This window comes from Protopterus annectens, chromosome 5.part0 (assembly GCF_019279795.1).
Source record: "Protopterus annectens isolate FY-2018-M chromosome 5.part0, PAN1.0, whole genome shotgun sequence".
Taxonomy (NCBI): domain Eukaryota; kingdom Metazoa; phylum Chordata; order Ceratodontiformes; family Protopteridae; genus Protopterus; species Protopterus annectens.
The window spans coordinates 1,284,536,732-1,284,564,383 of NC_056735.1; positions in this window are offsets into that span (position 1 = coordinate 1,284,536,732).

Genomic DNA, 27,652 nt, shown 5'->3' on the forward strand with positions numbered 1-27,652 from the left:
GCTCGGACAAACACCCAAAATAACATGGGCTGCCCTCCCTATCCCACTGTGTTATATCATCTTCTCTGGATAGCGTTGTGTAGGATACCTGTGAAATCCTCCCTCCAATCAACATGGACAACCTTTTCCCACGCTAGATAAAGTGTAGGTGTTTGCTTACTGTTCTCAGTTATTATTTCATTGTGTTTGTCAGTAGTCTTGTGGCTTGCACACTTGCACGGACCTTCCCCTATTCCCGGACATTGTTCCCTAATTATGTGATGGCATTTCAGATTTATTTGATACAATTCCCCTCTTCCTCCACTAGATGGCAGTGCATCACAAATTAAACTAGCTCCTTCAATGCTATAACTAACCCAAAGTTACGGGAAATAAATTAACTGACAGAAAACAAATACTTACAGTTGCATTCCCAGGCAAGTGCGTTGCTTACTACCGTAATCCTTGTCTGCATGGACACCTAGTCTCAAAACCTGTTTATTGCCCACCTTAATTTTATTTTTTCCTGCTGGAAACTGACTTAAATTTGCCTATTAACTGTAAGCCTAGTGATGCTCCTGATTGTTTATTTCAGCACTTTGCCTCTTTCAGCTGGGCTAGCCTCGCTCCATTCACCCTCACTACACTCGGGCTCTCTCCGCTCCCCTACCCTACCCCTATTCCCACCCACCACTTGTTCAATTACACTTATACCTAACCTTGCCTCACCTACCAATCTAATCTCCTCCACCACCCCTCCTCCACACCTCAGCCAATCAATCTTAGATTGCAGCCCAAACTTTTTTTCTACTTCCCATATACTCCTCCTCGACCCTCCTAATTAATCCAATATCTAATAACCTCCCCCTTACTTACCTTACATTTTCTTAAACTGCTCACCTCAATACTTATCCTTACACCATAACACTTACCCTCTATGCACAGTAGTCTTTCCATCCTCTCTATCACCCTAATAAACTTACCTTACATATTCTCCTATCACAGCCCATTCCTCACAGTAATGCATCTCAAATTTAATATCTCTCCTTATTTTTGCTGTTTCCCCTCTCCAGGCTTCCAAATCTCTCATCACGTCACCTTACCTTTGTGCCCCCAAATACACTTTTACTGCATCCACCCCCACAATTACCCCCCCCAGCTACTCAGCAATATGCTCTAGTTTATATCCCACTTAATCACTTTTACAAAAGAAACTGATAATACTCTCTCCTCATCATAATCTCCCCAGTAACTTATCCCATCCCTATTTATATTCCCAAAAAAGAAACTCTATCCACATATATTTCCTACTCATCTTAACCTAGTTCAGTGTGGAGATATACACCATAACCCTTGACCCTTCTCATCCCTCCCAAAATGTTCCTAATTCCACAAAATCCCTAAACTTCTCCACCATCAGTATCCAGAGTATAAGAAACAAAGTCCCCCTTCTGCATACATGGTTAAGCCAATATAAATCAGACTTTACAGCCATAACAGAAACCTGGTTAAAGCCTTATATAAAGGATCATGAATTCCTTCCCCGTAACTATTCTTGTCTTAGAACAGATAGACTCCACAAAAAAGATGGAGGCATCGCCTTACTTTATCCCAGTACCTTTACAGTGATTCCATATACAAAGCCTGTCCCTCTTTATTCCACACCTGAATTACTTATTATTTTCTTAAAACGAAATGACTGTAAAAGCCTTTGTATCATAGCCATATACATTCCACCAGGAAACAATATTCCAATTCTCGAAAACATTCTTGCCTGGACTATCAACAATATAAAAAATGAAACAATCATCTTAGGTGATGTTAATATTAACTGGTTAGACATCTCCAACAATAACCCCACTTCCAACATCAACCTTCATATTTATACTCAACTAATTTCTGACATTACTAGACCTGACCACAAGAATAACAAAGGTTCAATCCTGGATTGGATCATCGTTTCTGAACCCAATAGGATTTCTACCTCTGGTACACTCCCTGACAGCATAAGTGACCATTCACCTGCATTCATAATACATAAGCCCACCACTCTACTACATATAAATCAATATAAACACACAAGAGATCTATGCCTCTTCTCTCCAGACACTTTTAAGGACATTTTACACAATATTAACTGGAATCCACTAACATTTCCCCCACTTAATGAAGCTGTGGAATTCTTCAATTCCACATTTCTTAAGGTCCTAAATAATCTTGCCCCTCTCTGGCTAAAAAGAGTCAAGACAAAACATGCTAAATGGCTTGCCAAATCCGCAAAGCAAACTATGTCGGCTAGAGATAAAGTCTGGAAAGCCTGGCAAAAAAACAAAACTCCTTCCAACCACATACAATACAAACAACTTCACAATCAGGCCAAAGGATTAGTACTCAAAAACAAAAAAGATTATTTCCAAACCTTCCAAAATCAACATAAACAAAACCCCAAAAAGTTCTGGGGAGCAATCAACTCCCTACTTCATCCTGGTAACAACCATAATCCTTGTCCAAATCCAGAAAAAAACTCCCTCTGAGCTAGCATCATTCTTTAACTCCTATTTTATAGACACCATTGCTAAACTCACCTCCACCTTTTCACCTATCACCATAGACCCTGTAAACTCTACACCACAGCATGCCCCATCTACTACAACACCTACCTTCTCACTGTCTTCTGTACCCACCTCAACCATACAAAAGCTTCTTCAGAAACCCAAACCATGCACAAATGCTCCAGATAATGTACCTGCGGAATTCTTACAACTGTCAGCCCCCACTATAGCTTACCCCATCAGTATTCTCATCGACACATCCATTCAGGAATCATGTATACCCAATATCTGGAAAAGAGCATATGTTCTCCCACTTCTTAAAGGTGGCAACAACTGTGATACTTCTATCTTCTGACCTATCGCCATTCTTTCCCCCATCTCAAAAATACTTGAGAAATGCATTCACACTCAGTTCCTTAGTCACCTGACCAAACACCAACTCCTTTCCTCTACTCAACATGGCTTTACGCTAGGGCATAACATCAACACTGCCCACATTTCCTTCCTTGACACTGTAAATTGAGCTTGGGATGCTGGATCTATAGTCTCAGCACTCTTTCTAGATCTATCAAAAGCATTCAACGCAATTTCCCACTCCCTTCTGATCACTAAACTCTCCAACTTGGCATATCTCCCCCCACCGTTTATTGGTTTCGCAACTATCTCAGTAATAGGCAACAATCTACTATTTGGCAGCACTCCTCCTCCCCTTTCATCAATACTAGTATAATAGGTCCCCTTTTATTCAGTATATTTATCAATGACTTCCACACCACTCTTACCCGTAGTACTGTTATCCAATATGCAGATGACTCTGCTATTATCTGCTCTTCAAAATCTCCCTCTGTACTACAGCAACTTGCCCAAAAGGCATTTACCTCAACTGAATCCTGGATGTCTCAGAACCATCTCGCCTTCAATGCAAGTAAAACTAAACTCTTAATATTTACTCCCAAAAAATCCAGCCCAGTCAATAAGTCTGAATTCTCTATTCAGTCCCAAAATAATACTGTTGTAGAAGTCATTCCTAGTGCCAAATTCCAGGGTGTCACCATTGACAAAAACGTATCCTTTGACCTTCATATCCATAATAACATCAAAAAAACCCATCAAAAACTAGGAGCCCTTTATAGGCACAACTACTTTCTTAGCTTATCTGCTAAAAAGGCCCTAGCCTCATCATTTCTGCTTTCAACTCTCTTGTATGGTGCCCCCATCCTTACCAGTATTCAGTCCTCTTGGAAAACAAAACTCAACGCATGCTATAACAAAGTTGCAAAATTTGCTACAAATGCTAAATTCTCCATCAACCACTGTTCTGCACTACATCAGCTAAATTGGCTTGAATTCCCCCATCACCTCACATACCTACAACTCACTACTGCTCCTAAACTTATCTGACATCCAGCAGCCTGCCCATCCCTCTCTCACATTCTGACCACATACCATCCTAATCAACACCTTAGATCAGAAAACAAAATGTTGTTAAACATCGATAAACCAAAGCTCTGTGCCGCCAAATGCTGTATTCATTTACCATCTCCAAGCTATGGAATAATCTTCCTCCTTCACTCAGAGACATCACTAATCCCAGAGCATTTAAAAAATCATTTAAACTCCATCTCCCCTCACATTGGCTATGCACCTGCACCCCTAGTAACAACCTCAAAACCTGACCCCTCTCTGAATCCTACTCTTCTTTACTACAGTTCACTCCATAACTAACTTTTCTTCACCGTTTCTCAGTTTTACCTATTACACTTTGCTGTTTACTTAACCTGTGCTATCCCTATCCCAAGCCTTCTGTCACCTTCCTTACCCCTTAAACTAACTGCTTCCTAACTCTATCACTCTTACTTATACTGCTAAACCTTTCATAACAACCAACATATCATAATAGTAGACAATCCTTTACTGTTGTTACTAAATTTATACAATGTCATTATCAATGCTATTTTATGTCAGCATTATCTTATGTTGATGTGCTTCTGTTTGTGTAATAATTTCTCTGTATATAATTAAATGTGGAGCTTTTCTCCCTAGGCCTCCACTGAAAATGGGCTCATCTCAGGCTCAGTGGACTTTCCCGGTAAACAAATGCAATAAATAAATAAATAAATAAATAAACACTTTAGCACAACAGACCACTTAAGTAAGATTAAGAAAAGCATTCCTTCACAACCTTGATTTAGGATTATTTCCAAATGAAGTTAACAAATGCCATGTATCTGTCAGTTTCTTTCTTATATTTACATTTAATTTTAATATTTGTTTCTATGACCTAGTATTCTCTCTCCCACTGATGTATTCCAGGCATAGTCATTCAAGTAAAAACTGGATCACCTGTTACATTACAGAATGAGTAGAGGTCACCTCTTAGCAATGTGTTAGGAAAAACATATATGCTGGAAGGAAAAAAAGTATGTGTTGGAAGTATCTGAAGCCTTTTTGGCTATTTCAAGATTTCTATCCTTATAATTTCTCTAATAATAAATTTTTGATCCTGTTAAAGTTATTTAATTTAGTTTTCTTGAAAGCTACAGAACACAGTACTGGATTTAGTAAAGGAACAAATTAGTGACATAAAAAGTGGATTGATGATGTCTGTTGAGTGACTAGAAATACCCTATTGAATTAGACGGGCTACCTGATATGTTTTATGATATCTTTGTTAGGTACATCATTTATACATACAGATATTTTGTTAAATATGACTTATAGCAGCTCCAGTTAGGTTTTACCTGATTCTCTATAGGAATCCATCAGGTAGGTTGTCAACTCTAATATAATTTGAGCTTATAACTTTATTTTACCACCAGTTATACATGTTTACCATATTCTGACTTGAGTTTCCTTTGTTGTGAATTGTGCACAAAACTGGTGCCATTTTGTACCTCTTTCAGACCACTGCATCAGTGTGATTCAACATAACAAATCCCCAGGTAAAATACATGTTCTTCTGTCACACTCACCCTGTGGATAACAAATATGATAGAGTCTGGCTTTAACAGTGATGATGGAGGTTGATAATATTCGGTTTGAAGGGTGGTGATAAATTGTGAAACAGAGTAATATATTGGACATATAGGAGACTGGCCTCATTGATGTTGTACCAAATCTATTTTCAGACTCCATGACTGCCTCAGGTTCATAGGTTCATAGGTTGGTACTAGGCTATCAGCCCTAGGGCCTATACAAGCCTAGCCATAACAATTCCCTGGATATTTCTTCCCACACTATTTACTTCCCTGGACCCCTGTCTAGCAGGGTGACTGACGTGATCTCTGGGGTGAATTTCCTTTCTCCCATCCAATCGTCAAGGTTCCTTTTGAAGAGGACCAAAGAGGCACTCTGCTTGACATGTATGGGCAATCTATTCCAGAGTCTGGGGAGTCTCTGGGTCAGGAACCTATCCCTCCAGCATGTTTTGTTTATTGTGATGACAAGGTTTAGATCCCTGGAGCGTGTGGCTCTGAGGGATTGGGATTTCTTTAAGTGTAGCATGTCCAACAGCTCTGGGTTTGACATGGCCTTGTATGTTAAGCAAAGATCGCCTCTGAGTAGATGATATGCAACAGAGTATAGCTGGAGTTTTTTAAGGCGGTCAGCGTAGGGCATCTGCTTTAGGCCTGTGATTCTTTTAGTGAGGTATTTCTGTGGCCTTTCCAGTTGTTGCAGATGTCTTGAGAGATACATACCAGACAGGGCATTGTATTCTATAATGGGTCTAATGAGGGATGAGTACAGTGGGACAATGACCTCCTTTTTTCTGGATGAAAAGCCCTTAGTGATGAGGTGTGCCACATAGAAGGATTTCCTGACTGTTGTGGCAATGTGGTTATTGAAGGTGAGACCACTGTCCACCTGTGTCCCTAAGTCTCTTATCAAACTTTCGGTGTTTAGTGTACTGCCACCTATATGGTAATTCACAGATACATGTTTTTTCCCAATGGGGATAACTATACATTTCTTGGCATTGAGCTTGAGCCCATGGCTCTGGCACCAAGCATCTGTTTCTGTAAGGCCCTTTTGTAGAGTATCCACATCATTTGGGGATTCAATAATGGCTCCCATTTTGCAGTCATCTGCAAACTTTGTTATCCAGAGTCCCTTAGTGTTGGCCTGTACTTCAGAGAAGTAGATGCCAAACAGGAGCGGTCCCAGGACTGAACCCTGAGGTACTCCACTTGTCACTTGTCTGGAGCTGGATTTGGAGTCGGCTACTTTTACAGTGTGGGTTCTATCAGTAAGTCAATTAGCAACCCATTGGGTGACGTAGGGATTACTGCCCAGATTAGTAAGTTTATCTATGATTCCAGAGTGGGGAATGGTGTCAAAGGCCTTGGCAAGGTCTAGATAGGCTGTGTGGACCACCTTACCCTTGTCCATGGCTCTGGAGACTGATTCGAAGAAGTCAATCAAGTTCAGGAGACAAGATCGGCCCTTCACGAACCCAAACTGGGTGGGGTCCAGTGTTTGAAGGTTGCCAATGTCTTTGTTTATAAGTTCCATGATAATATGCTCCATGGCCTTGTAGATAAGGCTTGTCAGACTGATGGGATGTTAGTTTCCGGGATCCAAGGTGGATCCCCCCTTGTGAAGTGGGATAACTGTAGCTTTGCGCCACTCAGTGGGCACGAAACATGAGGTGAGGCTATGATTAAACATGACACTTAGGTGAGGTGCCAGTTCATATTGTAGTTCATTTAGTACACAGCCCAGGATGTCATCTGGTCCCATGGATGCTGTATTCTTAGCTTTGGAGAGTGCGTTTTTTACCTGTGTGGCCATTATTACCGGAATTTGGCAGTCTTCCGGTATTGAGATGGGCCATTTAGGGGGATGAAGTTGGCACTGAATTGATCTGCCAGGATATTGGCAATATCCTTGGGATCAGTATATTTAATGCCATTCTGTTTTAGCTCAGAGCAGATCTGAGCGTTGCCATTTAGATTCTTGACATAGTTATAGAATGCCTTCTTGTTGTCTTTGGAATCTTTGGCAATTTTATTTTCGTAACTAGCTTTGGAGGATTTTATGAGGGATCTCAGTTTCTTACTGAGGCTGGTAAGGAAGTTTTTTGCATCCTGGGATTTTCCTCTTTTCTGCAACAGTTTCTTCCTTTTGTTGTCTTTTTTTTTGGATGAGAGCATCTTGGTTCTATTTGGGATGGCATGATTTATGCATGAGTGGATGTGCTCGTACAGTGTCTTAGTGTAGGATTCAGCAGTTGAACTTTCAGCTCCCGTCTGCATGGGTGTCATGAAGTTTGTCACTTCTGACTTGAGTAGCATGAAGTTGGCTTTGGAGAAGTTTTTTATGAAGGTTTCCTTACTGGGAGGTGGGGGTGGGATGTGGGTGTTAAGGGTGATTAGCTTATGGTCAGACGTGACTAATGAGGGGGTGACCATAGGTGTGGAGCATCGATTTCCCATGTTGGTAATGACCAGGTCTAGGATATTGGAGTCCCTGGTGGGACTATGGATAAGTTGATCCAGGGCGTTGGAATTTATGAATTCCAAGAACCGTTGGGCAAAGGTGTTGGTACATGAGTAGCTTTCCCAGTTAATGGCAGGGTAGTTAAAATCACTCAGAATTTAAGTTAGAGATATTTTTGTAATAAAAAAGGGGTGTATAGTGTTATTGTATGTGTCTAAAAGACATGGAAGTTTGTTAATGGGCTTGGAGCATAATTTGTGTTTCACTAAGCTAAAACACAAAATAACTGCACAATCTTTATCATTCCTTTGTAACATCTAGTTGTAGAAGTTGTTGTCAGTCATTTAATTCCAGTTGAGTATCTGAAGAGGGCCAGAAGGTTGGAAAAGTAAAAAAAAAAAAAACTGCCCTGCCTGTTCTTATTTACTTCTGCATGTGTATATTTCCTTGGAAGTATAATGTCCATCTCTAGTTTATTTTCTATTGTTTCCTGAATGTTGTCTGTCCATAACGTAGGTAATAGATGATCTAAAATTTCTGCAACAAAAATTATAGTACAAAAAACATCAGTTCTTTAATCTTTATATCAACTCAGTGATTATCTCAATTGGTGATTAGAGAAAGCAGACTGAAATTATGTTATTTAACATGCTATGTTATTACATCTAGAAATTTGTAATGTTACATCACCTGATTTTAATGCAAGGGATGGCTCTCAAGTTCGTCATAGCATGAGACAGCATAATGTGTTGCCTTCACCTCAGATTCTTCTTCTGGTACAGTCAATAGGAATGCAAGAAGATATCCTGTCTCTGTCAACAAAAACACCCCCTTCTGAAACTCTTTGGTGACTATAGTACAACTATAAGGCCATTCAGTAGTCCTGATGTTCATAGGTAGGTACTAGGCTATCGGCCCTCGGGTCTATAGAAGCCTAGCCAAAAAGGTACCCAGGCTTTTGCCACCCAAGAAAATTATTTTCCTGTGCCTCTGTCAAGAAGTGCCACAGAGGTGATTTCTGGGGTGAATTTCCTATTTCCCATCCAATCATCAATATTTTTCTTGAAGAGTGCTAATGAGGAGCTTTGTTTGATATAGATAGATAGTTTGTTCCAGAGTTCTGTTTATTGTGGTGACAAGGTCTAGGTCCCTAGAGCATGAAGCTCGGAGGGATTGGGATTTATTTAAGTGGAGCATGTCCAACAGCTCTGGGTTTGACATAGCTTTGTATGTTAGGCAGAGATTGCCTCTGAGTAGGTGATATGCGACGGAGTAAAGCTGGAGTTTTTTGAGATGGTCTGCATAGGCCATGCAATGGATACCCAAGCATACAGTCTGCATAGGCCATCTGTTTGAGACCTGTAATCCTCTTTGTGAGGCATTTCTGCGGCCTTTACAGTTGTTGTAGATGTCTTGTGAGGTACATACCAAAAGGGGCGTTGTACTCTATAATGGGTCTAATGAGTGATGAGTAAAGGGGAACAATGACCTCTTTTTTCCTGGATGAGAAACCTTTTGTGATGAGGTGTGCCATGTAGAAGGATTTCCTGACTACTGTGGCAATGTGATTATCAAAGGAGAGACTACTGTCAACCTGTGTCCCAAGCTCTCTTATCACACTTTCTGTGTTAAGTAGACTACCACCTATATGGTAGCTCATGGGTACAGAGTTTTTACCAAAGGGGATGACAATGCACTTTTTGGCATTGAGCTTGAGGCCATGGCTTTGACACTGGGCATCTGTCTCAGTGAGGCCCTTTTGTAGGATGTCCACATCATTAGGAGTTTCAATTATGGCTCCTAGTTTGCAGTCATCTGCAAATTTCATTAGCCAAAGACCTTCTGTGTTAGCCTGTATTTCAGAAAAGTAGATACCAAACAGGAGAGGACCCACTTGTCACTGGTCCGAACTCGGATTTGGAGTCTGCTACTTTCACAGTGTGGGTTCTGTCAGTGAGCCATTTGGCAACCCATATGGTGACATAGGGATTTATACCTAGTTTAGTGAGTTTGTCTATAATTCCAGAGTGGGGGATAGTGTCAAAAGCCTTGGCAAGATCTAGATAGGCTGTGTGAACCACCTTACCCTCGTTTATGGCTTTGGTGACTGCTTCAAAGAAATCAGTCAGGTTTAGGAGACATGATCTGCCTTTTACAAACCCGAACTGGGTGGGGTCCAGAGTTTGGAGATTACCAATGTCTTTGTTTATAAGTTTCATGATGATACGTTCCACGGCCTTGCAGACCAGGCTCGTTAGGCTAATGGGGCAGTAGTTCCAGGGGTCCATGGTGGCTCCCCCTTTGTGGAGTGGGATAACCATCACTGTGCACCATTCAGTGGGCACAAAGCCTGAGGAGAGGCTATGATTGAACATGGTGCTTAGGTGGGGTGCCAGTTCATTCTGTAGTTCATGTAGAATATGTTTTACAGTGTGTTTTTGGTGAGCGAATAAGTGAGAGGGATGCCTGTGCTAACACAATACAGACACCATTATTAACTACCACAAAAATGCTGATACACACTTGTGATATTTAACAGCGATTCACAGTTATGCAAATTAGCCAGTAATGAGGTCATCCTCCATAAGAGCTAATATGTCTCTGAATCAGAAATGTTTGCAATGCAGAAAACCTTTTTAGTACAGTCCTTACCATGAGTGTTGGGGTTTTTTGTGAACCCCCAGACATGACTGAAGAGCTAAAAAATATGGTGCTAATATAGGATGAAAAGTTCTTGGGTTTGTTGAACATAAAAAAATAATGCAAATTTAACTTACAAACATACAATTTTAAATCAATCAATGTGTCAGTAAAGATTATTCTTGATGTAAGCACAAACAAAAATCCTTTTGCTAGCAAGTCACTTTCAAATTGAGTCAAGGGCAGCAACCTGAATTACCTTATAATCTAAGTAGCATCAGTTAATTTAATCAATTTAATTTTATAGTTTATAGTCATCCTTTTGGATTTTTTATTTATTTATTAATTTACTTTCATTGTAGTTTGCTAAAGTCACTCTGGGAGTATCTTGGTTTGTTGTTTGTTTCTCCCAGAACTTTCCAATAATAAACCATATGTTGCTATTTTGCTTTAATTAAGGAGTTATAACTCCAGCAACCATAACCTTCCTTTTTGTATATAATTTAAATTGTATGTGTAGTGATAAACTATCTATGCAGAAATTTTCAAAGGAATAATCTCGAAAAATAAAGATGACAAAGCTTTTTGAGAATATTAAAATAGCTTTTAACCTATCTTAGAGTTGAGTCACTAATTTAGGGAGCATGATCCTAATAACTATCTTTGATATAGAATGTATAGCTCTTAATTATTTTATATATTTTGGATAAATATGAAATCTCTATCTCAACATTTATTCCAGGTTTGCTAAGACAATCAAGAATGGGTGATTTTTCTAATTGTATCTGAAATTAATTCAACTTTAGAGAATACGTGCTGTCTGATTTGTACTATAAGCCAGTTATGCATAGCCAAATAATATTTATCCATTAAAAAGCCTATGTTATGTATTGTCATTTCCTCTAACATTCCTAAAGATAAAATCACTTCTTATTCTTAAACTTTTGGAAGTTTCAGGCCTTCTATACATTCTGCTGTAAATATTATAGGGAAGAAAGTGAAGCAGGATGTATTTATCTCTGAATATATATATATATATATATATATATATATATATATATATATATATATATATATATATATATATATATATATATATATATATATATATTAGAGTATTTTATTTTAATTTTATATGTTGTATAGTGATATGTTTTCTTTCTTTATTTAACCAAATGGTTTTATGATGTTTTTCCCATATAGACTGTGTGATTAGAAATTAACAATAAAGTTACTGTTTAAGTAAATGAAACTAGAGCTTAAGTTTCAAATCATATTTTACAAATTTCCATTGTATTATATGATACCTAAAGCTATTCTATGCTTGTTTTAGGGCCGAAATAATATAAAACTTATGTTACATTTTTAATGTCTTCTTTCTTCTTTCTTTTTTTATGTAACTATGTTCCCACTTGGTCATTACAATCCATCTCTAAAATATGAACAATGACCTGTTTATACCTTACAGCTCCTTACTCCCCCTTCCTTACACACTTCCTAATTTTAATCAAACAATCTATCACTTTCTCTCCCATGACTCCCTATCTAAATATGCTATAACCCTGTTTTGTTTTTCTCTCACTACACATTGTAATTTTTGTTCCTACTATACTAACTGACCTTTCATTTCCTAAATTGGCTAGTTACTGTCTTATAAGTTATGTCTATCTGTAATCAGTGTTGTCACATAATGTCTAATTTTGGTATAATTATTTAAACTGTAGATGATTTTGTATTATGTTTGAAGCTTTTAAATTCATTGTTAAATGTTTTTGCAATGCTTTTGAGTTTTTTTCCTGAACCTTCAGTGAAAATGGGCAACTACCCAGTTGGACTTAACTGGTAACCAAATGCCAATACATAAATAAACAAATAAATAGAAGGAACTAAAGAAGTTAGCTGTAGAATGTATAGTATTTTGGGTAACAAAAATGATCAAATCAGCCTATATTCTGTAGAAAGAATAATGTATTCAGTTCATTTATTATTGTTTTAATGTTGTCCATTATATTTTTATAATTTATTGTTGCTAAATTCCCTAAATATTTAATCTGTTTACTTTCCCATTTAAATTTTCTATTAGTTTCTATCAAATAATTTAACTCTTTGTTAATTAAAAAGGTGTTAGTTTTATTCTGATTGCACTTTGGCGACATCATTTTAAAACATTTTAATGTTTATATATATATATATATATATATATATATATATATATATATATATATAGAGCTAGGACTATTGAACGAAGTTCAATAGTCCGAATTCACAATCACCGAACATACTTTAACGAAAGCACTTTCACCGAAAAAGCACTTTCGTTAAAGTGTGTTAAAAAAAATCTACTTTTATGCCCCCACACCCCCCTATTTAATATTCTCACTCCAAGATCACACTACAGTTGGGAAAAGGTCTCACTCCGAGATTGCACTACAATGGGGAAAAGAGAATTTTCCCTTACCCGCACAGTAATATGACCTGTGCAACAGGCATACTTACGCGAAAGTGCGTCTTCGGTGATGGCCGATAGTGATTCGGTGATGTCATTTAGGGATCAGTACAGATCCCATATATGTATATATATATATATATATATATATATATATATATATATATATAGATCTACCTGACTAGATCGACAGGTCAAAACAGCGACAACGATTCAGAAGATCGACAAGTCAGAAGACCGACGGAGGAAAACACCGACGCTGAGAACACTGAGATGGAGAAAGGATGTGTAAGTATGCGGGAGTGACGGCCGTTAGGGTGCGAGTAAGGTAAGTGTGCGATGTTGACGGTCTGTAGGGATAGGGGTGGGATAAGTGAGTTAGGGTTAGGGCGCAGGTTAGGTAAGGATGCGAGTAAGGTAAGTGTGCGATGTTGATGGTCTGTAGGGATAGGTGTTGGATAAGTGAGTTAGGGTTAGGGCGCAGGTTAGGTAAGGGTGCAGTAGTGATATTTTTTGGGTTAGGGGCGGGTTAAGTGAGTTAGGGTTAGGGCGCGGGTTAGGTGAGTGTGCGATAGTGACGGACCTTAGGGTTAGGGTTTCGGTTAGGGTTGTAGATAGTTGTGTATGTAAGGGTTAGTGTTGGTTTGTAAGGATTTTGGTGTGCTTGTGTTGTGTGTGTGGGTTTTGGACAGGGATTTGTTTGTTTGTTGTTATGATGTGTCGAGTGTATGAGGTGTCATGTTTGTGAAATGTCGATTATGTGGTGTCGGTGAAGTAGCTGTCGGTGTATTGAAATGTCGATCTAGTCAGGTAGATCCATATATATATATATATATATATATATATATATATATATATATATATACATACATACATGTGTGTGTGTGTGTGTGTGTGTGTTTGTGTGTTCTTTGTAATTGGCTAGAGGCTTAACAGCTAAAGTGAATAATAAAGGAGACAAGGGAGAAACTTGTTTCATGGCCTTACTTATCTTTATTGACTGAGAAATAATTGAATCTAGTTTAGCATGTGAGAATGAATTTTGATCTTGATGATTAGTAAGCAATATAAAATGATGCTGAGGTCTATTTATTTCAAATTCATTAGTTAAATAAGACAAGCTTATTGAACTGAAGTCTTTATCTAGATCCAGGGTTATTAGCTAAAGAAGAAATGTTCCCATTATCATTGAAGCCTAAGAATAATAGACTAGTTATATTTCTGTTAGAAACCACTCTTTAGAGTTATTTAATATTGTTATATAAAGTGTCCAGCTGATAAAGTAAGACAATTTCCTTGGATTTAAAATTACTGCCTATGCTACTTGCTGATCTGATAACAGACATTATCACTTTACCTTTGATATTTTAGGAACCAGTATATGCCATATCAGTTGTTGTCGGAGTACTAAATCTGTAAGAGGAATGAGTATATAAAAAATGAATTTGAATTGGAGTAGTTATAAAACATCTGTAAGATTATGTAAGTCAATGACGTTTGTTTATTACATTAGCAGCAATTACTTAAAGTATACAGTCAAAGTCTCCTGCCATTGTTATGCTACCTTTCTTACTTGAAATTAAGTGTTCCAGATATTTCCTAGAGAATTTAGTTCCACTTCCTGTAGTCCAGTATATATTTGCTTAACATATTCAGTGTAATGACCATAGACATCATACCTTTATCATTGTGCATCATTTTACAAGTCAATAACCTTAGGCATTATAATAGAATTCCTTCACAAGATGGCTGCTGCCCCTCACTTTTCTTTAAAGTTAGAGCTTGATAGTACTTTATATTGCTTTGAATTTAGTCTATTTAAAATAATGTTAGAAGAAATGAGTTTCTCGTTAGAAAAGTTGTGATTTATAGACCTTTAAATATTTAAACAATTACTTATTTTATTGCTTCTAAGGTTATTTACATAAAAAAATTTAAAAAAAAACATCTTATGTGAAAACCATATACATATTACTATTACTAATTGCTATCCTATGATCGGCAAGATAGCCCAGGTACTTAGAATAATAGCTGTGTGAAAAGAAAAGGAAAACTATTGTCTGAAAGTTTATTTTATTTGGCATAGAAAAAAAAAATCCATCCACAGCCCCTTTTCCCAATTTTTGCACATGGAGTTGGGGGTTGGGCGGGTGGCCTAATGGTTAAGGTGTTTGCCTTGCAAGCACAAGGTACAGAGTTTGAGTCTCACACGGGATAATTGGCTAGGCTTAAAATGGCTCGCAAGGGCAGTTAGCTTAGTACTAATCTATGAACCTATGAACCTAATGGCAATTATCTAGAGCTAAGGTTTACACCACTGTTCAGCAAACCCTGCCACAGTAGGTCTACACCACATACTCTCATACCAATGGCCAATTCAGAGTGCCCAATCCACCTACTGCATGTCTTTGGAATGTGGGAGGAAACCAGAGCACCCAGAGGAAACCTGCATAAACACAGCAACAATATTCAGACTCTGCACAGAAGGCACCCTAGCCAAGAATCAAACTGAAGAACCTCTTGCTGTGAGGCAACAGCACCATCCACTGCACCACTGCACCATCTAAAGAACTTACAATCTTAAATATAACTAAACTACAACTAAATCAATTCCCTTCTGTAGAAGCTACCCAGTTTCAATAGAAATCACATTCAAACTACCTTTCATTTGTCTTTTTACTCTCTTGCACACACTAATGCTAGTTGCATTTACTTTTAATATGTAGCTCATCAAAAAATCTGTTTTTATTTCATCTACCTTATGATCGCATATTAGCTGGTATTCATTTAAACATATGTTCAATGTTTAGTTTCATAGGTACTTACCACATATAGTCATGAGGGCCATACCAGTTTTGGAAAACAGTACATAGTAGGTAGATGAAGACTACTGGAATCAAACACTGGATCATCACAAGAAACATCTTGTCAACAACTCATAGATTCAGTCCATTGCATTAACTACCAGACTGCAGACTCTACTTAGCACTCACATTATTAGCTTTCTCATCATTATTCAGGTTCTGTATTATATAGTTCTTTCAATAAATCCTGACTGAGACTTCAGTCACATTGCAATGATAATAGATCTGAATTTGTAAAGTGTATATATATATATATATATATATATATATATATATATATATATGCCCACACACATACAAACACACACACACACACATACATATATATATATATATATATATATATATATATATATATATATATATACTTATTTTAAGTAATATGTACTAACAATATTTTATAGATATAGATATATAAAATGCAGAGCCTAATTATGTAACTTGGGCATAAAATGCTGAGGTTGCTGCCTCACAAACCCACATTAGGGTTAGTATTAGCAGCCATTGCTAAGGTGGTGCACTGGGAAGGCTAGTGTTAAGGGGAGGGGTTTAGTTTTAATATTAGGAGAGGAAATAGTTTTTCCTCTCCCAATATTATTGTGTTGATTTTTTTTGCTATTGTGAATGATCAAACTTATTTTGTTGATGTTATGTATTCAACATTATGTTAGATTTGTCATTTACAATACACCCAGTAAGAATATACATCTTAAAATATCACCTTGAAATTAGTTTTAGAATATTCTGTAGTTTATGAAAATATTAATGTGCATATCTTGTTTTTGCAGGGAAAAAAATTGTTTAGCAATTTTAATGTCACATAATCTGCTATATCCATTAGCATACCTTTCTGCCACCACACACTGTGCTCAGTTCATACTTCCAGTGAGGAACTTATCACTACAAGTAAATAACTAATTTTAGACATATTTTATGCTATTTAATGAATATCACATAGATAAAATGAGTATGTAAAGGAGGTAAACTTGCTATTTACTTCCTACGCTCAACTATCCACCAAAGAGGAAGCTGAGCCTCAGATACCCCTGCTATTGTGCAGTTAAAAGTTAGAGAGCAATTTTATGAATTACTTGTTATCCTAGTTTTTAAAAACATTTAAACTGACTTTTATTGATTAAACATGTGAAGGAGCTTGAGATTAGTCTGAGAAAAAAAAATTATTTTAACAGAAAACTGTTAAAACTGGGATATGGTATGGATGAGCTGATTTCTATATTGTATGTTTTATATTTTATGTGCAGATCACTTAAAACAACAATATGGAGACAGTAATACTGCATTTTTGAAAGGAAAATGTAGTTTACAATGAAACAGTAAATGTCTACACGATAGAGTATGCAAAAAAAAGTCATTGCGCACATTGTGACATATACTTGTAGACTAAATTATATGTAGGTATGTATGCATGTAAATAAAATATATTAAGACAAGGAAGAGGAGTTACTGAGGGCAGTGCTTACCAAACATAATATACAGTCCATGTCCTAAACAATAGAGTAAGAACTATATATTGATAGATCACTACATCTATTCTGTTACACAAGTAACAATAATGTCAATAACATTTTGCATCCTTGTGACAGACAGATGAGCTAGTAACAGTGTAAACTTTATGAATAGGGAAATGCTACGGTAATAGTCTGCATGCACCGATGGAAAACTGGGATAGTGTCAGTCCACATGGCAAAGATAAGGAGAGGGGCTACTGCAAGTCTGCATGCAAACAATATTGTCATACAATACTAATAGTCAAAATGTCAGTGATAGGGAGATGGGATAGCAACAGTCTACACTGTCATTGCTAGGAAGAAAGAATAACAATAGTTAGAATGCTGGTGATAAGCAGATTGAATATTCATAATCTACATGGCAGTGACAGGGAATATAGATAGTAGCAGTCTGAATGGCACAGATAAAGCGATGGGACAGTATTAGTCTGCATGACACTACTAGGCAGATGCAACTGTAACAGTACTAGCACTTTGCATGCCACTGATATGGAGGTGCAATAGTAACCTTCTGCATGCCAGTGCTATAAAGATGGGATACCAACAGTTTGTATACCACTGATACTGAGATGGGATCATAGAGTATACATGCTACTGATAAGTGGAAAAGATAGTAACATTATGCATGATACTGACTGGGAAATGGGATACTAGTAGTCCATAAGTCATCAGGAGTGTAGCCTGAATTTTCACATTTGTACTTCATAGTTCCCAGGATGAATCATAGCTCTCAGCTGTCTAGATTTTCACAGAATGTCCAACTTTTTGCCTCATATTTTTGGTCTGTTTCTCATAAAATTTGTGGTTTTCTGGCAATTCACTGGGATGATCTATAACTAAAGTCACTAATTAATGGCATGCATTCAAAAAGTTTCACTTCATATCCTTTGGAAAATGTATGCTAACACCAATTCTGTTGCTCTAACAATTTTTTTAAGTTTATAAAAGCAATATTTAAAATCTGTCCTTATTTTTGGGCCCCCCCCCCTTTATGTCAGGCTTTGTCCAGATTTCTTGTGCTAAGAAATTGAGAGGTATGGGATAAATGTCCCCCCACCAAGCCATGCCTCATCACCATCTTGTTCTCCAATCACCCCTACGTACTGCTATATAAGCCACAACCCTAATGCAGTCCTGTTCCCCCCATGCAACCCTCAGCAAATGTATGCAAGGAAGCACACAATTTCATGAAACAACAAAATAAAAATGGACATGTTAGTACAAATTTCAAACTGCCCTGGGTATAAAAGTGCATAACGTACCTCTCCATGTCCAACTTGCCCTCTATCCAGTTGGCCATTCATGGGTACCTTTTAATACAGTATATCGTAAACCACACTCATCTTTTTGTCTCATTTTAGATTCCATGCCCTGCTGACTATTATGCCCTCCCCAATTCTGGAGGAGCTGTCATCCAAGCAGATATGGGGGTTGATTGTGCCTGCAACAACATTCAAGTAATAAGGGCATTAAGTCCTTTCCCCTCTGCTTGTGAGGGAGATGTGTGACCCATGTCACCATGGGGTCCATTCTGACTCCTCTTGCATTTTCATGCTTCAGTACATCTACTGAAGAAGGTTACCATGTTCCCAGCTTGGTTTGCCAAATGATGCCCAAGACTGATCCAAAAGTTGCCATCCTTTCTCTGAGGAGGGACATGCCCAGGCTGTTATCATAACACAGACTGTGTCTTCTGGATGGGGACTGTAATACTTTGCATTGCATTCAGAATTGCAAGACAGCATTGATCCTTCTGGTTTAAATAAAAAAAAAAAAAAAAAAAAAAATAACCACAAGAAGGATATCTGGAATAAGTGGCAATCCTTACACCATTCTGTCATTTGAAGAGGAACTGAAGATACAAGCAAATTACAGAATCTAAATACAGCGTAAACAGTTTGCAAAATGAAGCTGTTCTCAAGCTGGGGGGAAGCATAAAATGTTATAGGTGACAGATGTATGTATCTACTGGTGTTTTACTTGTCTGATAACCAGAGTTCTTTGATATTAACTTAGCCACAGAACAATTTTTTTTCACCTCCACTGTCAGCTTTGTTTCTTTCCCACATCCCAAATTTTTTCTACTTTCAGTATCAAATCAGGACTAAACAAATTTACAGTAAATAATAACCCACTCTTGTCTGTCTCTCTTTAACTCCTGCAACAACTCTTAATTCAGTGGCGCCTAATTTAGTATTGTTCAGTCCGTGTTTATGAAACTTTCTTCTAGTTGAATAGCCAATCTGTTCTGGCTTTTCTTAATCTATTGCCAATTCCTAACTTTCGTCAAGTACTGCAAACACCAGTGCACAAACTGTCACAATCTAAATGTCCAGAAAGTGTATAAAAACTGAAATCGAGACATTAGCTGACTAGTCCACACAACCTGCAGCACAACTAAATAAAGTTTTCCTACTTACCTTAAGTGAGTGGTTTAAATTAATAAGTAAAACAAGGCAAGGTCATGCACTGAGCACATTAGTTGAGCAGCAGAATAAAGAAGCTCTCCTGAGCCATTTAAGTCAAAAGCTGAATCGTGACCATGGCACAAAGAGGATTCACACAGCTGAAACATAGGTTAGTACTAGGCTAACAGCCCCAAAGGGCCAGTTTAAGCCTAGCCAATTACCCTATATAAGGATCAAATGCTGCATTTTGTGGCTAGAAGGTTAACACCTTAACCATTATATCAACTGCCCACAACCATAGCTTGAATTGACCTACATCTCAAATGCCCCTGATTTGGACTCAGATTTTTTGCTCTTTTTCCCAATACCTCCTAAAACTGCTGATTTTGAGAGAAAGGTAGCAGATTGCACCTAATAAATAATGATAATAATTAGAGATATAGACTTATTTTACTTCATGAAATGCATGCAGAAAGAAAGCACAGAAAGAAAACCTTCCACTTCCATATACACTATGCACATTACAGAGCAGTCTCTTTATTTGTTCTGGGTGCTGATAATCTACACAGTGTTTTCTGATTTACTAAAGTTGATGGTCCAGAAATCAAACTTAGCTGCCAGTACTCCTCTGAACTTGGTGAACCCCCCCCCCCTCAGTGCTGTACAACTTGCTGCTACTGCTGACAAAATTACTTGAACTTCTCTACCAATAAGAGTGAATAAAGGAAAACCAGAAAGTCCATTTTGTTTATTGTGACTTTTTGCCTCCTGACTTTTATTTGCATTTTTTTATCTATCTATTTTAACTTACTAAACAGCACTAGGACAAAACATTTGTTAAAGTAAACTGTCTGATGAACTTCAAACATACCTGTTAACCTGCTAGCACAAGGAATCTGGACAAAGCCGAAAGTAATTGAGGGGAGGCCCAAAAATAGGGACAGATTTTAAATATATACTTAGAAAGTTGCTATAATAACATTTTCTGAAGGATATGAAGTGTGAAACTGAAATGAATGACATTATTTAGTGACTTCAATGCTTACTGATTGGCAAAAAAACAAAAATTTTATGAGGAACAGACTAAAAATATGAGGCAAAAATCTGAGCATTCTGTGAAAATCAATTGACAATTCAGAGTTATGGCTGCAAATTGCTATGCGGTCTCAAATCACTGTGTTTTCTTACAGTATTTGCTTTCTTGTGTGTCCTGTGTTGCTACCCCTTCACATAGCTTGTACAGGAATGTGTACAGTGCATATTTCTTCCGAAGTCCTTGTATGCCACTGAAAAGGAGAAGAGAGGTGATAGTAGCAGTGAACATGACACAGTTAGGGAGATGGGAGAGTAAGCATTGCATGGCAGGGATCTGCAGAGCTGAGAATAACAGTGTGCATGTCGCTGTTAGGAAGATGGGGCTGTAACAGTTTACATGTTAGTGATGCAGAAAGGAGAAAGTAGCATTTTGAGCACTGTTAGGGAGATGAGGTAGAAATAATTTGCAAACCCTGGATTGGACAGCTGATAATAACATTGTTCATGCCACTGACAGGGAGATGGGATTGCTTAAATTTGAATGCCGCTGACAAGGAAAGGGGAGAGTTTCAATCTGCATCCCAGTGAGAGAGAGAGAAAAAGGATAGTGAACGTGTGCACATTACTAATAGATGTGAAGTAAGAGACTGCATGTCAGTTATAGGGAGGGATGGCACTAACAGATTGCATGACAGTGACTGAGAGATCTGGGACAGTAACAGACCTCATGCCAGTGATAGGGTGATGGGGTGTAAATATCTGCATCCCGGTGACAGGGAGATGAAACAGAAACATTACACATGCAACTGATAGGGAGGTGTGGTAGTAACCCTCTGCATAGAAGTAACAGTGAGATGGGATGGAAAATGTCAATATATCACTGACAGAGGGTTAGGATAACTCCATTATGCATGCATAACCAGGGGGGGATAGTAAGAGTCTGCATGCCACTGATAAGAAGATGAAATACTAACTGTTTGGAAGCCATTGACAGGAAGATGGGATAGTAATACACTGCATGGCACTAATAGGGGAATGGGTTGCAAAGTGCATACATTCCAAGGATGCAAAGATGTGATAGCAATAGTTTATATGCCAGTGACAGGAAGAGGAGCATGGGAGATGGGGCATAACTCTGCCAGTGACAGTGAAGCAAGACAGGAACAGCTGGCATGCCAGTGACAGGTAGATGGACAGTCATAATGTAAACATGCCAAAAGAAACTGGCTACTGGCAATGGAAGGCACAATACTAGAGATCCCCCCAATGGGGGTACAAACATAAACCCCTCCTGGGTATAAGGTTACCACCCAAAGACCAAATTAAAGAAGGAAGGGATTTTAGTAAGGCCTTGATGGTGAATATTCACCTCAAGCAGATGGAATCTAGAAAAGAATTAAATCGAGTTGGAACATCCTTAAAGTAAATCCTGAAATATACCAATTGTTAGGTGCTGAACCCCTATTTATTTACAAAACAGGGAGAAACTTGGAGGAAAGTTTTGAATAAGGGTCAAACCCCTCTGACCACCATGGGAAGAACCAGCAAAGAACCAGAAGTGTGGGATGTGTGCCCAATGTACTTAGATCTTAGAACTGAGTAGTATAGAATTAGATAATGGGGTTGCTTCTGTTGCATGTTTTGAAAAAGGGAATTGTCATTCCAAAGAAATAGTCTATCTAGTCTAGTCTATCAAAGAAATGTATGGGATGTCCTTAGCTTTTACATTGGGAAGACAGAGAGGAGCCTTCAAAGAAGGATATATGAACATTATTATGATATAGGAAGGCAAAATGAGAACAATGCTCTCTTTAACCATTCTAGATTATGTCCCACTACACTAAATTCAGATTTGGTATTCCTGATAGGGTAGTAGCAAATCCAAGAGAGGGTGACTTTAGCACACTTCTTGAAGTGAACAAAATTAAATGGCAACTAAGACTGCATGCTTCTTATGTGCCAGGACTTAACAAACACATTAGTATTCAACCATGGTTAAACTACAAGTCAATCATTTTAGAATGATGGCTTACAGCCTTTTATAAAAGGATATTTTAACATTTTTAACATATATTTACATGTACAAGTTTTTTAACTTACATGTTTTTAATACATTTGTATTTAACTTTTTCAGCTTGTTTTTATAGGTAATAGAGCTGGTACATGAGATTAGGTTCTATTTCTTTAAATGGGTCCCACTGCTTAAGTTAATTGGTTGTAGGTTAATTGTTTCCTTTTTTGAGGGCTCTTTGTGTATATAAATTTGACTAAAATGTCCTGGCTAATAGGATGAAAGCACTCAATACTTTTATTTAATTCTATGTTATTTTTCAGTTTGCATTTGGTGTTTAAGAAATGGGTTATGGAGGACATGTAGGATTGTATCTTCAATTGTCAGTAGCCAGTTCCTTTTGGTGTGTTTTGGTTTGTTGGGTTACTTCACCTTTATGAATTTAACAGTAATAATGTACATACTGGAAATGGCTACATGGGATATGAACAGTCTGCATGCCAGTGATGGGTACATGGAATTGTAATAGACTGCATGCCAGTAATTGAATGTTTTAATAGCGATGTTGTGTATGTGTGTTAATGATCTGCAGATGAGTTAGTAGCTATTCTCATGCGAATGATGGGGAGATGGGACAGTAACATATTGCATGCCAGTGATTGAAAGATGGGATAATAACAAATTGCATGCCAGTGATTGAAAGATGGGATAATAACACATTGCATGGATGGGATAATAACACATTGCATGCCAGTGACTGAAAGATGGGATAATAACAAATTGCATGCCAGTGATTGAAAGATGGGATAATAACACATTGCATGCCAGTGATTGGAAGATGGGATAATAACACATTGCATGGATGGGATAATAACATATTTCATGCATGGGATAATAACACATTGCATGGATGGGATAATAACACATTGCATGGATGGGATAATAACACATTGCATGCCAGTGAGTGAAAGGTAGGATAGTAATTATTTTCATGCCAGTGACAGACTGAGAAGATAGTAACAACATGCACAGAGAGACAGAGAGACAGAGACATGGGGTAGTAACAGTGTACATACCACTGACTGCATATGCCAATGAAATAGAGATACATACTGATAGCAGAGTCTGCATGTCCTCCCCGCAGTCGAAGTCACTTTAAAAGACATACAGGTAGGTGAATGCATGAGTGGGTATGACTTGCTTTAAGGTTGGGCACCAGGCTGGCAACTTGACACCGTAAAAATTCACTGCCAATTATTAGCGGACCGGAGTTCTGCTGTGGCAACCCCTAACCGGGAAAAGCTGAAGGACAGTTTAATATGCATGCTACTGATAGGGAGGTGGAATTGTAACAGTCTGTATGCCAATGAAACATGTACCACAATGGTGTTGATGCTACAGATAGGACAATGAGGCAGTAGCTGTGTGTATGTCACTGCCGGAGTGATGGGACATGAAATGGTAACAGCTGGAATACCAGTAAAAGCAAGATGTAGAGTAACAATGTATCTACTGGAAAAGCTACATGGCATATGAACAGTCTGTGTGCCAGAGACAGAGAAAATAGTTAACAGTCTGCATGCATTAGCAGGGAGAGGGGCTAGGCACATAAGCAACATTATATGTTTAGGGAAGGCTTCAATAAAACCAAATGTTCATTTTTTCATCAAGAGGAACTAGTGTCTTACATCAAAAAGTAAGTTATCCAATAGTGAATGAAAGAAAATACTTCCACCTTTAAAGCTAAACAACATTAAAACATAAAAAACAATAGTTAAATAAAGTTCTTCATGGCAAGTATTTCATTCATGCATCATTATGAATCCTGCTGTGATAGAAAGTCTCTAGGGAAAAACATATTGTACCTCAATTTCTAATATATGCTGAGTTTGGCTCTAAACATAAATTAATATCTGTAAAATATATAAAGGAAAAAAGTCAGTCCATTTGGATTAGAATTGTAAAAAGTTTTGTTCTACAAAACTAGTGACAGAGATGTTATGGATGTCCCTTACATGCTCTAAAACCTTGGTTCTAACCTGCCGTCAAGTTTGTTCTGCATAATATTTATTGCATGGACACTGTAAACAGTATGCTATTCCAATTTATTTAACATTTGCTAACTGGGAAAGTCTGACTTGGAACAAAGCCATTTTTCAGCAGAGGCCCAGGTAGTAACACTCCAGACACATGTCTTTATAACATGGGAAGAAGCCAGAGCACTCAGAGAAAACCCTGCAGTCTCTGATATGAAACCACTAATCAAGTGTTATTGCATCTCATACACCGAGCCCATATATGCTGTTCTAATACCCCCTAATCTTACATTGTAACATTGTAATCCACACTTGTCTACAGTTTCACATGGCAGTTGTGCAGCTAGTTTTCTCTGTTGTCGACTATGACAGAGAGTGGTTTTATAAAAACACAGACTTGCAGACCTAGAACAGTAAATGTAACCATTACTCACAGCAGTGCTGCCCTGTGGTGCAGTCCACTATAAAATAAAGGTCAAGCAAAAGCCTCCCCCCAGCGGTTATCCAAGGATCTATAGCATTTCTTTGTTGGTTATTCAGTTGACTTCACTCATCTAAACTCAGAGAAGCAAAATGTGCAGTCAAAATCACAGAAAGAAAGCAGTCAAGTTGAAATGGTCAGGTCTCAGCATACCTGTTGTAGTGTTTAAAACAGGCAAGAAAGCCAACTGATATTTAGATACTTGACAGAAAGTACGACAAATGCAGTAGGTGATAGTCATAAATAAAAAAGGTTGAAGCTATAGAAGAAATTATCGCTCTTCTTTCAGACACATAAAAATGACTTAAATGCTTAATAAAGCTTATAGTACAAATGATATACCCCATTACTTTCATGACTGCAGATACATTGCAGCCTACAAAAGTCTTGAAAAGAATAACTGATTATCACTTTTCAAATTAACTTTCTGAAGAAAATTGCTTCTTAGTTTAATATATGATACACAGATTACTACCTATAAAATGATCACTTAATGCATCAAGAACAGAAATAGGGAAATTAAAATGCTTTTCAACCTGCAGCCTCTATTCGTCGAGTTCTTTATTATTTATTTATTTATTGACATCTGATTACCAGTAAAGTGCGACTGAGTAGAAGCCCATTTTCAGCAGAGGCCCTTTGAGAAAAGCTCCACATTAATACAAAACATTTTGAGAAAAAAATTAATCTTTCTTAGATCCAAATGGTTTCAGAAAACCATGCAGTATGTACGTTCGTAAACTCTCGCCTGTAATTACGGATGGAAAAGGGTTTAAGTGGATGTACATGAAATACATGACAGCAGATAAGTACTCAGTGTATTGTCTATGAATATGTAAAGTTCTTAGCCATGTAGGTGAAATATGACACTTATCAACAATAAGGAATTACCTTCATTTTTTTACATCAGGCTCTGAATTTCATTTGATTTGCATTATTTATAAAATATCATTATTTAATGCTTTTAACTTTCTGTGTTGAGTGCAGCAAAATTGCTTTTCTATGTATCATTGTGGAAAAACATTCCCTATGCCATTTATCAAAAATTTGTGTATAGACTGGAGCCTGACATTTCCCAGTGGGTTTTGAAATTCTTCTTCAGGACAATCTGAAAATAATGTGCAATCATTTGGAAATAAGTAGCTATAGAACTGGCAGAATTAATTGGTTGAGGTGGAGGAGGCATAAAAAGGTGAATTCCTTAAGATTAAGAGAGCCAAAGAGAATCTGGAGCAAATATAAAGCATTTTAGAAAAGAAACAAATTGGCAGCACTTTGTTTTCCTCAATCTCATTCATTTAGCGTTTTATATTCTGGAGTGGCAGATCAGGTATTTTTGTATAAATTTCAGTACTGGGCTTATCATGGCAGTTTAGTTTTTGTTCACTTTTGTACTCTGAAACCCCCAACAGAGAATAAAGCAAACTTTGGAAAGTAGGTCAGATATCATGTTGTCTTTGCACTGTACGTGTGATGATGATGAAGCAAAGGGAATTAGGTTGTATCGTAAACACAGTAAAATGACTAGAATGGTGTTCAGGTCAATTTCTCCTCTAGACACTGACAGTCTGAAATAATCTGGGTCTGACTTTGGAGAGTCACACATTCTTTTACGTTGTCTTCTGTGCCAAATCAACAACCAGAATAGTTATTTCTGTTTCTATTTAAATGGTATTTGCATTCAGAAAAGAAAAAAAAATCAGGAAGTAAAATTGATTTATAAGACATACATTGCTAGCCTTCAAGAAATGTTTATTACATGAACAGAGTCACGGCTCACTAGAACATTGATGAGCAGACAGAGTATCTTGTGCTATCTTAGCAAAATAAGGTGAAAAAAAAAGTTGTAGTACTTATCATGATAGCAGATGACTATGGTAACCAGTGTGGTCAGTGTCAGTCTGATTATGCCTGTGTAAGCCTAACGCCTTCCCACAATGAATGAATCACTTGAACTGACCGTGATCTCGATAAGTCCTTTATTTTTCTGTACTGTACTTGCATGTGTTGCTGGTATGGAAAATAAATGCACCAAACTAATACACACTAACTGCTTCAGGCCCCCCAAGTGTCATGTGTCTTTACAAAATACCAAAAATGCCACAACGAAACTGGCAAACATTCAAACTAGTGAGAAAGTGTACATTGCCATGAAAAGCCTCAACAAATATTTTACTGATGTTTTGGTTTTGCACTGATGCAGGCATGGTGCTGCGGTAGCGTTGTCGCCTC